The following is a 13,652-nucleotide window of genomic DNA, read 5'->3' as shown; positions in this document are numbered from 1 at the left end:
ATCATCTCCGAAACTTTTCACATTTCTATGATATTCATTTATAAAGATACATGTAAGCACGATTGGCACAAATGTTACAAACTTAGGGTATCGTGAATCTTATTTTCTTCAGACGTGCGATAAAGTTAAACAATTACAAACAATTTATTCTGTTCTATTCTATTATATTGCAATTTGTGTATACTACTTTACGATTTATTCTGAACGACAATTTTATCTTGGCAAATCTTGTGTTTAGACTGCCTATTGTCAGTTTTATTAAGTTTGTTTCTTATACTTTTAAAAAAGCTTTTAATTTTTATTTTTGTCTTTGTCCAATTTTTTCAGTTCAAGTGAGGAGACTTGCTAGAACATACTATAAAAATAATTATGGACTGCAAAGACTCAGCAGTGTTCAGAAGATTTTCATTCAAATTTTATTTTTATAAACATCGCGAATGAAACGATTAGTATTTTCCTGATCGATGTATTCACAGCCACATTCCGAGAAAAGAGATATTTTTAACGGGGGTACCGTTTCGCTTTTCAGAGAAACAACCACGTTCTCTCTTTGATCTTTTATATATATTATACGTTTCTCGATTTTTGGAACCACACGAAAATCCTTTTCATCTGGCTATATGTTTACTCGTTACTCGTGTGTTTTTAACACACACCTATGCACGAACGCTCGTCGTAAGCCAGATTTAATCATAGACTTTGAAATGCAGGTACGCACATGCAATTCTCTTTGAATCCGTGTTTCACATAGTTGTCTTGATTAAACTTCAGCCATTCATACCTTCGGGAATTGGTTGATACGCGAATCCTCAGTTTCTCCAGTTTGGAGCCGTGCAAGCTATAAATCTACCAACTTTAATTATCATCGATCGCGGGAATATACAGAATTTGTTGAATGTCACCTTAAATCATTTTCACGGTGTAAAATTAGGAAGCGCGGCTCGTCAAATGCCAGGTCATTTTTAAAATTTAATCGGATCGCTCGCGTATAAAAAAGGAACTTTGAACTTTCATTAAGGATCAACGTCGCAATGACGCAAATCCTGTTTGCAAGTCTTTCTCGACCGATTTATTAGTATCGAATTTTTTCACGAAGTTACGATCAAGTTAATTCCAAATTACTTAGTTGGTTAGTTAGTTATTTTTTTTCGCTAGCATTTCTTCCATTTGTAAAATGGTTTGCAGAACTGTGTAGAATTTCAAAAAATTGAAGTATTTGTAAATTATTGCTTGATCCTTAATATGGGTTAAGTAATAATTTTGTCTTTCAAGCCAGTAGAGATAGTATGATTACAAAAATCGTCGCATGATACGAAGAATTTTATAATGTAAGGCATGAAAGATGTTTACAAGAGCATATGCTGATGTAGATTCGATCACGAATATATTTATTTGCGATATAATAATTTCAAATATTGAAAGTGCGATTAATTTTATTTCGAAATGGAAAGCAGAGAAAGTGCTTTATTTATTTCATCTAAAGAAGACAAAATATTTTCGAATGTGAGTATACATATGTATAAAAGATCTATAGAGTTTTAAATTTATAATCTACATGAAATATTAAATATTTCTTGATTGAATTTTATAAAACAGAAAATTATTTAAATATCGCGTTAAATTTCAATCAATTTTCCTTCGTTTCAAAAATTAGTCGAAACCAATTTTCATCGAACCAAAAGACGTGTATGTACACCATATATTCCTGGTACGAATTATGGTTTCCATTTCCAAAAGCGATTATAAGGGCGTTTGAATTCATATTTTAGATTTAAATTCTTCAAAATTGAAGGTTAATAAATACAAAAATTTACACTTTACTGACGTAATATAACAAATGCTTAGTTAAGAACGTCCCAGTGCAAGGAGTTAAGTAGTATACGTATAACTTTCACTTATTTACAAACTATTTGTCCGGAGAGCAAGATTTTCATATAAATGAAATTTTACAGTAATTCCGTAATTTCGTCTTTCGACGGAGAGCTAATGCAACTAATTTATCAGCCTTTCGGTACGAAAGTCCTAAGTTTCATCTCGAATGAGGAGCACGTAGACCAAAGTATCACGAGCGTCAAGATGAGAGAAAAAGGGAGAAAAGCGGTAGTAAAAGAAAGAGAAAATAGGGAAAGGGGAAAGAAATGAAAAAAAAAGGAGGAGAGGAGAAAAATGTATTCGCGTGGGAGACAGGGTAGCAGAAAAGGCTTGTGAATCATTGCCAGCACACGGTTAGTGACACGTGCACCTTTCCATTTACGCGCGTCTAATTGCAAGGTTCGGGAGGGGTGTTTCGTGCAGAGCCTGTTTCAAGGCGGCTTTTTACTTTTTTCGTCGGTCCGCGCGCACACGCCTCAAGGAATCTTTTTCACCGCCGACGAGAGACATCCAATAACCAGTCGGAGAAAGGAACGAGGAGAGCCCGCCGACCGCGAATGAAAAATTTAGAAGCAGGAAATTTAAGGAAGGACGCGACTTTTCCCCACAGAAAATGCCTGAAGCATCGAAGACGGAGGAAAATGGAGAGGTGGAGAGAAAATTCGTATGATTGAGAAAAGGAGAGTCAGAAGAGAAATGCAACGATGGATGAAAGAGAAGCATTTCTAATATTTATAGTTTTATTAATCCTCGTTCGCTCCTTGCATGCTAGTTTGACACACTTTTCGTACAAAGTGCGCAAAACGAATTGGAATTTTCGTATAGTGTGTGAAACGCAGTTGAATAGAAATCTATCCTGTTTGCTGTGTTAATAAGGGAATTTGCAAATTTATCCGTTTATCTTTTCGCCGTAAGTATTAATTTGATACCAAGGGAGCAATTAAGTTGGAAAAATGGGGGATAGGATATTTCGTTCACCAGTGTATTAATGAGTGAAATAAATTTCAATTGCAGCCCTGTGAGACACTTGCGTAAAATAGCGATGTACAGAAAACGATACTATGTCTTGACATTTTTATTCATTTAATACATACGTAATGTTTAATGAAGATTTATAGTATTAAAACAATATAAAGATAGTAACAAAGAACGATTCCTTGATCAATTCATTTCTGGAGAGAATTCACCAAGAAACGACTAAATACTTTTATTATTTTAATATTTTAATTGTAATTTTTATTAGCTCTCGTTATTTTCATACTTGGCTATTTAAACTGTGTCACTTTACATACGTAAATCTAATATTACGTTCAGTAATATTTGATTAATGTTCGATTTGATTATATTTTTGAAAAACTTAAGAAACAATTTGTTAACGTTGACTCTAACAATTTTGAAGATATAACAATGAAATGCAGGGAAAGTGTACAGAAGAGAATATAGAATCTAATCGAGGATTTTCCGATCTTGTTTCATCTAACAATTTTACAATTTCAACAGATCGCGTGTTCATTATCGATAATTGATAATCTGCGAGCAAATATTCGTCAAAGATCGGAAATCGAACGTTTTTAACATATTTAATTTAACATATTTCTGTACGAAGGAACGTACAAAACAAGTTTGATCAAAAGTGTCGATAATCCTCGACACGAAAAAACACGACGGGGATTATGAGATTATATCCAGCCACTTACGTACGTAATTACCGATGATTAAACGGCGCGTATTCGAAGACAAACGGGTTGAAATTATTCCAACTGTCTAGCACCGAGCGAAGATAAACGAGAATTAAACGTCCCGGGCAGGTCGTGCGAAAATCTGCGGGACACGGTACCGACGGGGAACGATTTTCTCGTTGCTCTCTTTTTTACGAGCCTCTAAAAACAACGCGACGCGTAGATTTACAACGGTGAAGCAAAGGTAGCCAATCGAATGTAAAAACGTCGAAACGAAAAATCAAAGAAGAAAAGTTACGGATGATAAAATTTCAATCTCTTCCTCGGCACGTACAGTGGTTTGTGAAAGTATGCGATTTCCGTGACATAATTTGAAATTTCGTTGATACGTTCATTGGAAGATTATTATGATTATATTGGTAAAATTTGAAACCAATCTGTGGTAATACAGAGTATGGAACATGAAGAGATATTCTAGATATTATATTAAATGTTTATATTATATTAAACTTTATTTTAGTATATAATATAATGTATTATATTATATTAAATATGGTTGTATTGAAATATTTTGTAATTTTCATACATTGAATATTTTTAGACGTAGTCTCAAACTTAATCAACATGTAGCCATATAGTCATGATAATAAAATGTCAAAATGTTACATACAATGCACGATATATGTATTCATAAAATTGTTCGAATATTTTTATATACGTACGTAAAATGATAACTATGATTGATTCTCAGAATGATGACGTGGTCGTTAGAAAATGAGAATAATTGCACAATTACAGAACAGATACATGTTTGTAAAAATAAATGTGTAAATATATTTTCCCTCTTAATTGTTATACACTATAAAGAACGAAAAATCTAGTGTAAGAATTTGCTTCCAGATACGTAAAACGAAATATGTACGCCATTAAGCCAAATCTGACCCATTCGTCGCAGCACATGCAACGTGCATATGTACAAAACTATCCACTCTCTGAGGGTTAACTCTTTGCGGTCGGCATATCTTTCTGGTGACATTGACAAGCGTAATAAATACAGCGACTTTTATTAATGAACTGTGCATTTATAAAGAGTTTAAAAGTGCCAAAAGAGTATACTAGACATATTGAAATTTCATAAAATACACAAAACATTTTATAGCTGAAACGAACTTCTGCTCAGATTCTATTTCTTTAATTTTAAATTCGTAAAAACTAAATTTGCATAAGAATCCGCAGTTTATTTATTAGATTTATAAGAATCATTGTATTTAGAGTATCCACAAATATTTATGTATTTCAGTGACGACATTTCAATTCGAGAAAAGATTTTTAACGCGACAGCAAGGAGTTACTCTGCTCGATTATTTGTGAAATTATTTCGAGGAATCGAGCGAGAAAATTAGCAAATTTAGATCGTATCGAAATAAATCATATTTACTACTCGTTATCGATTGAACGATTGCTTTCATCTGGCAAATTATTTAATCTACTCATTAAACGTTAATGCCGCGTTAACGCGATATCCCATTCGCGTAATCTATATCGTGAATTTTCATGCAACTATCCGTTACGACTGATTGCACGATCCAACTAATTCTCGTTTATTTTTCCTCGACTCGGGAGTTAAACTTACTCGGCCCGTTCGTTTCTATTTAATTAAATTTATTCGATTCGAGTTCCCGAGAATGGCGATTAATTAAAACAGAAGCTCGCGATCGAGGCAAGATCCGATAAGATACCAAGGTGAACGTGAAGCAACTTCTGGATTAAGAGCTTTTAGATTAACCAGTGTAGTTAATTGCCTTCCACGTCTCACCTTCGTCGTCCGGCGAATTCATGGTTTTTACGAGGTCAACACGCGATAATCAAAATCGTCGTTCTCGCCTCAGGCTTTTCCTTCGTCCCTTGCCAATTAACAGGGCAAACCGGCGACCATTAAAGGGCGAAATGTGAGATTTAAAACGCCACACATACACACACACACACACGTGTAACGAAGGAAATTGTTCAAGCAACTGTAAGAAACAACTGGTTTAATTAAACTTTGTTTTTCTGTTTCTGCTCGCTAACGTGTTTACGCGATTACGTACTTTGCTTTAATTTCATTTAATTTGCATACAGCACAAAGAGAAATTATTCTTATATAAAATATTATATATAAAATTCTTATATAAAATAATAACTGATAAAAAGACAAATTATTATTATATATAATAGTTTATATATAGTATAATCTAATATGCAAATAGAAAGTAGATGAAGAAAATGTCATTAGATTGGTGCAGTCATTTCCTCAATTCTTCAAATATTAACATCAACCACGGTAAAAGAAAAATTTCCCGCAAATCGCGTATATTTAGTGTTGATAAAAGTCTTGTTTATTATCAACTTAATTGTTAACTGCTCGAAATTTTATTATTGATCATCAGAATTTAGAAATTGATAACTCTTATAAACTTGGAATTTGTCAGCAGGAGAAATGTATGGAATCACGTAGAAATAATTACTTCAATTAAATACATGATATTTCAAAGACATTATGATTGAAGTTATATTTGGAGAATAATGTTTCACAAACACCAATCAATAAATAAATTGGATAATGTTACCTTATTTGGAACAACTGTATGTCAGTTTGTTTGTTTGAGGTTAGTGACTGTTTTCTAAATTATTTCATTATTTGGCTATCAAACAAAATAATTTTATTAAAATATCAACAACAAATCAATTAAAATAGTCCTACCTCCTGCTTTGTGCCAAATCTTATTCTATTTTATTCCAAATGAAATGTTCCCAAGCCTACGAACAACGAGAGTCGTTTCAATTCGTTCTGGCACATCTTATCACTATATATTCTCTCCGCTTGTATAATTTTCACCGACCCGTGAAGTTTAGTGAAATATTCGATTCGATTCGATGGTTGCCAGTTCCCCTGGAGACAAGTGCAACGAGAAGAGCGCATCGTAGATAACAAGGATGACACGTTTGAAAACGCGACGAGAATAATCGGCATGAGAATCACAAATAAAAGTCGTCTTCGATGACGAATCTGAAAGCGCGACGAGAGAAGTCGCTATATATATAAAAACTAACAAACAAAAAAANAAAAAAAAAAAAAAAAAAAAAAAAAAAGAAAAAAAATCGACGAGCATTGAATACCAACGCGGTTTCCGATACCTCGATCGCGAACATTTCTCCTTTATTTTTCGCATTCCGTTGCAAGTGTCCTACATAACTCTTCCTGCCGCCAGTTGTTCCCGAGCTCGTCGAATGCCACGGGAATCGGGAATCTCGTAACTTTTAATGAAGATAAACGCACTCCAGTTTACTGGAATTTCCCGAAAGATAAAGTAGAGTGTGCATTATGTGCATACGATGTACGAATATATTTCCTTCCGGGAACCATCATTTCGGATGATGTTGTCGATAATTATACTGATTCTCGGATATTAACAATTAACCGGCGTTAAACGTTAAACGCCGGAGCTTTCGCGATGTACAATTTTGAAAATTTTCAATTTGATTTTAATTCTGTCACTTTTCTTTATATTTTAATTAATTTCGATTTCATTTGTTTTATTTATATTTATGAAGTTCTCTCAAACTTGAAAATCGCTGTACTATTTCTTCTCGCCTTTTTAATGAACATTTCTTCGTACAAAATAGTCAAAAACTATACAAAGTACAGTTATTCGTAGAAATAAAATAAAACAATTACTTTATTTCATAGCCAAATAATGAAATAATTTCGAGGAAAATTATTTGCTTGTTCAAGTAACTAACGCGAGATTGCTTCAAGATAACATCCAATGAAATGAAACTGATATATTGTTGAAACATTCTTTACATGTTTCGTTGAGACAAAAGCTTGTTCAATTAATCGCACGATAAAACATTTCGTTCTTTAACGGATGCTTTATCACGTTAGCTTTGTATTTAGATATTTTTCATCGGAAAGCAGTCGAGAATCAATCGCACCTTAATAGGTTGCGCGATTGAATTCGATATTCAATATTCAGCATCTGTCGCTTGTAAATTCTCCGCTAGAATAATTCATTGGTGTTAAATTGTTCTTTTAACAGTTCCTTTCATTGTCTCTGCTCTCCGCTATTATTCATAAGCAACCTGTTAACGCCGATAACTGGACATTGAAAATGATGTTTTGCGTTTACATGCAACACTTTCCTATCCATAAATTAACGCAAATGATTTATTATTTCAAACAAAATTTGCCCAACTCTGCAACCGAGGATCTTTCCACTTTCTCTGTCATCTTCGTCATTGAGAGCAAAATTTCCAATCTTTTGTTTCTTATTTAAATTTTCGAGATTTTGAATTTTTTAATCCCCCAAAACAAAAAGTAGAAAAGTTGACAAAATAGTAGATGTACATTCGTTCTGAAATTTAAATTTAAATTCAAATAAATATTGAAATATTATCTAGCGACATGGAAAATGGTACATTCTTGGACTGTTTTGAGATCGATTATTTATTAAAATAATTTTCATCATTTAGTAACGTTAAATCCAATTTAACCAAGGAAATTTATTTCAATTGTAAGAAGCTAGGCATCAATCAACTACTTTGGCACTAAAATTTGAAAAAAATTCAAAAGGAAGTTAATCACTTTGACCTGTGACATTTTGAATTCTTAGATTCAATTTTTTATCGAAAGAAAATATCACAATGCTTTAGAAAATACAATATGAACGGACAGTATTTGCAATAAAACTCCTCTTAGTTTATAATAGGATTCTCCCTTCTGCTAATGATTTTTTGTCCCTGTAATAGAAGTTCGGATTGAAATAAGTGAACTTAACCAGAAAGTGTTCATTCGATCGACAAAAATTTCATTTGAATTCGCACACACAGAGTTCTACCGCATAAGCTGCCATAAAGATTTAGCCAGGTTTTTAACATCCCTCAACAAGCTTTGTGTGATACATACGGTATAATTCGCAGATTCAACAAAAATCCCCGAGTAGGTATAACAACCAGCCGAAGCTCGCAATTTGCAAGTCGATTCTTAATTCTAAAATTTTCTTCGGAACGCATAGAAAGGGGTCGATCTCGACTAAAAACGGTGACGTTGAATTTTACTTTCAGATGCCGCCTCATGCTAATACATTTGGGTAAATTGCTTGCTAGATTACAAGGAAGCCTCTGCTACCAGCTAACGAATTACGTTTCGAGCGTCCAGGGGGAATACTGCTTCGATCGATCCCCCTGGAATACGAAACAGCGTGCCACTTACCGCACGCTCGAATACTCTGCTACATGCCATCTTCTAACGTGTTTCATGAACGTCTAACAAGCACGATAACAGAAAGCTACTTGGACTGCCATACGATACCAGTGCTACCCGAAAATCGTATTATTCCTGGGGAAATTTGACTTTATATCCGTCAAACAGCGTGCTTTCAATCGCATAAATCCTCTTACGAGTATTTTTATGTACTTGGCTGGGAAATAAGGTAACTGTTATGTTTGTGCAATCAGTCGTTGAAGCGAACCATTTTTGTGAAGTTCGTCTATAATGTATTAAATTGAATGAATTAATTACTCAAATAAATGAATGCCTATTTGACGCGTTTCACTAATATCTTATTTAGTAGTTAATTGATAGATGCAAATTTAAATAAATTCTAACTGTAAAATTAAAATATCAAGAACTGCTTTCCTCGTTTAAACGTTTGAAATTCAGCAGATGCACGCAGGCTTCTACTGTTGTATTTTCATTGAGAGAAAAATGAAAGCTATTCCCTCAAACAAGATACGTATATTGGATCTTGGTAACGTTTCGATTATACAATCCATTTCGTATGGAGAACGTATTCAACAGATAAAAATGATAGATGTTCTCTCAAACGATGTGTCCATATTCGTAGTAAATGTTTTCCATGGATTGCGTTAATTTGTATATCGTACGATGATTTTTATTTATATTCGGACAACGTGATATTTTAGCTATAATATTTTGTACGTTTCAGAACAAAAATTCATCTGTTTATTGTTTTGATCTTAAAAAGGTGTACTATCTGTCGATTTTAATTTTGAAAAATTGAAAAAATTTTATTTTTATTTATTTTATACGTACAAGCTACCATGCTGAGGTGAATTCGAACAATCAGAGGAATTGTAGCAATGAGAATGATTTTAAATGCATTTCTCTTGAAGCTATGCAACAATAGATATCTAATTACTCCGAAACTATTCCATCTATTTAACTTCAAATTTTGCCATGTTATTCCTCCAAAAATTATCTGCAATCTAACGTTTAATCTTTCTAGTTTATTGAATTTTTATGAATGTATAAAGTTAATTATACTTCTCAGTGAAAAGAATAACCATTTAAAATTATGACCTGCGTCTCTACGTATGAAATTTAAAAGAAAAAATAAAAGAAACGTGTATTCTAATTAATAAAAATGCAAATGGAAATTTAATTAAAACGTTTAATTTTTAATACAACTAGCCATAGCATGTTAGATAACGTATTATTCTTTGTTCTTTAAAGCATCGAATTGTAATATTTGCGCGTGAAGAATATATTTCTGCATATATTTTAACGATATTTTCTTGACTACAAATATTAAAATTCTCGACAGGAACGCTGTTCTAAAAACCGTTTGTGAAATTTATTAATTCCATCTCGTTACAACAGAATTATCGATCGCAAACGAGTCTTCGTAGTTTGCCAACTTCAACGAAGTGAAAGAAATTAATGAAGCTAGAAATCGATTCGGCGTTAATTAACAAACCATTGTCGCGACGTTGCTTAAACTGTAGAAAAATCTAATAATAATTCAATTTCTAAAACGTAATTTCAATCTTCGATTAAAATAAAAATTTATTACGTATCAAGGAGATAAAGTGACTCGAAAAAGTGCGATCAAATTTTAAACGAAAATTATCTTCAGAATTATTAATTATTAACTTTATAAATATAAATTAGCTTTGTTAAAATGCTTTGTTATACTACAAAATGATTTTAAGAGAAATGATCGCTTGTACTCGATCTGTTTAATTCTGAAAATTAAAACTATATCGGACTCGGATCAACTTTCTGAAACGTTATACTTCTTTCGAAATCGAATATTAGAGCGAATACGTGAAAATTTGGCGCAAAGTTACGCAAATTGAGATCTACGTGTTCAGTGAAATTCTTAAATGCCATAAATTCCTCGAGACGTATAAATGCGCACCGTGCTAGAGACGACGAGAAGTTAACGGAATATAAAATTTGTTTCTTAATCGATTTTGATTAAAGCATAATACCTGTTAAAAGTTTATGGCCGTGTAACTAGAGCAAACAGGCAGAGAAACTGTCTTGAGGAAAGTGGAATTTTCTTTCATTTCTCACGTACGAGTTCTTCTGATTAATCGCGTTTAACCGTTTCAATTTATATGCTAATAGACGGTAGGTGTCTGAGGGAATTATTAAAACGCAGAAACGAAAGATGACACCATTCGATATTTTTATGATATTACGTATGAAACGATTACACTTGAATTTATTCTAGCTAAGATATTTTGATTCTTCAACCGGTTAAAACATAAAATATATTTTCGATACGAAAATAATACATCATTAATAATTATTAAAACTTAGATGTTTCTAATTTGTGCTTATATTATGTTCCTGTACACGCAATGCACTGTTTTAATAAACTTAAAAAAAAAAGGCAAGAGCGCAAGGGATCTTGAAACACAAACGAATCATTTTTGCGGATTTTCATGCAAATTCATATTTAAATATATACAAACTGTCTTACGTGACAAACATTATACAAAGCACTGTACTTTGAATATCTTTTCACATTACGAGCATTCTCTGCAAACTGGCGCCCTAAATTTTCCTACAAATGCAGAAAAATCCTCTGCTCTCATCGTTCTTCTCACGAAGGTGGTCAGTTAAAATATCGAAGGACACGAGAGAATGAATTAAAAAAAAAAAAAAACAATCGAACACCAACCACGAACGTCGAAAAGAAACGAACTCAGTCCATACTCGCCCGCAACTATTTCATCAAAATTCCGCTTTTACCGAGGCGCGAGTTCACTCTCGCGTATTTAATCGCGTTTTATTGTAATTCCTCGAGCGGTACACCCTCGACGAGCAGCGCACGTCGAGTATGCTAGAAGTTCTCTCTCTCTCTCTCTCTCTCTCCCCAATCTAGTGTAGCATTCTCATTTCTCTCGTTTTTCCGCCATTGCGCGCACAATATCGCGCGGGCTATGACTTATGGAAGAGGGCAAGAAAGAAAAGACGTCACGACGCGGCGCACTTTATAATTCATTCCCGTGCTCGTTAACCTAGCTAGAACTAGGTAGAAGGTGGTTGCTACGCGGCCCTGCGACTATAAGCGCAGGCCACCATGGCCACTTTCGTTTACGAAGAAAGCTGCTTGGCGAAACGGTTCTCTCGGTTGATCGCGAAAAGAGAGATTTTCAACGTCGATGATCCGGAATTCAGCGCGCAAGTCAAAGTACGTGTTGCCATGCACGAGAGAGAGAAAGAGAGAGAGAGAGAGAAGGTTCAAGGTGCCCTCTCTGCGATCAATCGTTGCTCCTTTGTCAGCTGTAATGTTCATAACGTTGACAATGATCCTGTCTTCCTGTCGTGTCTCGTCGACCGACAGCGATCGAATTAATTTTGATGACGATGACAATTATGAGACACTTCACACATGCTAATGGAAACCTTGAACGGTCTAGGCTTCGTTTCCACCACATACCGAGATATCGCAGAAGATACAGAATTTTCCCGCAGTTTAACTTTCGAACTTTGTCAACGCGTTCTGTAAGTAAGAATAAAATTAAAATATCCTCTGGCGAAGTGTGCGTAAATGAAATGTAACGAACACGTACGTCAATTTTGATAACACAATGATAACACAAGATAATTGAATATTGTTATCTTACTGTCTTTAGATTTCTACTTGTTGAAAATTCTGAAAGCAAAAGTATACAATACAGAAGTATCTAAGTTGGTCAGCAAGATGAAATTAATTATCAAGGATCGAAACTATGCGTGAGAAAATTCGACGAAATCGACATGAAATTCGGTCCGCAATAAATTCGATATCACCTTTACATTGATAAAAGAAAATGTGCACATATTCCGAATTTTATGAATTTTCCACATTATTGTTCTAATTTTTTGATGCATACTTCCGGCTACATGATAGGCTTCGCGTATCTGATTTTCACGCATAGAACACACTGGCAAAGTTTCGAGCTTTAAAGTAAAGCAAGTAAATTTTCGTTTATCATTACTCGAAACATTATTCGAAGCGGTGGTAATCATCGCGGCGTTAAAAGTGCGAAATATTCGCATACGTTTATGACAACGAGAAACCTGAATTTCTATCTAATTATTTTGTGAATTATTCTGCAAAAGAACCAATTTCAGAGCGACCTGTTTACCAAACGGCGACGTTTGTAATGTCATAACCAGACTGCGGGTTTTTACGCGAACAGGTGCACATTTTTATGCGAAATTGGCGATAAAATAAAATCTGTTTCACTTTTGCCATTAACTGTTTTGCTTTTCTCTACACTATTATCATTCTACGTACGTAAATATTGTGTAACATAAAATATAACATAGGAGCGTATGTAACAATACGAAATAATTGTTATATTCTGTATTGTGTTATAAATACTATTATTTATATACTTTATTATTTTATTTAAATTTTGATAAAATCAATGCAATGAATATTTCATTTTATTTATCATCTTATTTTTTTCACCTTTTTTATCGTTATTCATTAACCACAGCTTATCCCGGTTACGTTGGACACCCTGCATTTTTGCATAAATTCTTCTATCATATTTTCGTGCTTGGTACATTTTATCTGCTTACACTGGCGCATTTTAAATCGCAAAGTTAGTTATAGCGTTTTGCTTTAATCACGTAAAAATCACCAAATAATTATTACATTCTACACTGTACAATTTATAAATTTTTGCTATTTATCGTCATTATTATTGTATTAATTATTATTTATTATTTATTTTATATTATTTATAATATAATATAATATAATGTAACATAATATAATATAATATAATATAATATAAAATATATTATAT

General features: G+C 33.3%; 1 protein-coding gene across 2 annotated transcripts in view; it reads right to left on the bottom strand.

Moving 5' to 3' along the window:
- LOC122532131 (neuromodulin) overlaps positions 1–13,652 on the bottom strand; it is a 139,364-nt gene that overhangs the window by 65,731 nt on the left and 59,981 nt on the right. The window lies entirely within an intron of this gene.

This window comes from Frieseomelitta varia, unplaced genomic scaffold, assembly GCF_011392965.1.
Source record: "Frieseomelitta varia isolate USP_RPSP 00005682 unplaced genomic scaffold, Fvar_1.2 scaffold_437, whole genome shotgun sequence".
Lineage (NCBI taxonomy): Eukaryota > Metazoa > Arthropoda > Insecta > Hymenoptera > Apidae > Frieseomelitta > Frieseomelitta varia.
This window is presented reverse-complemented; position numbering and strand designations above follow the sequence as displayed.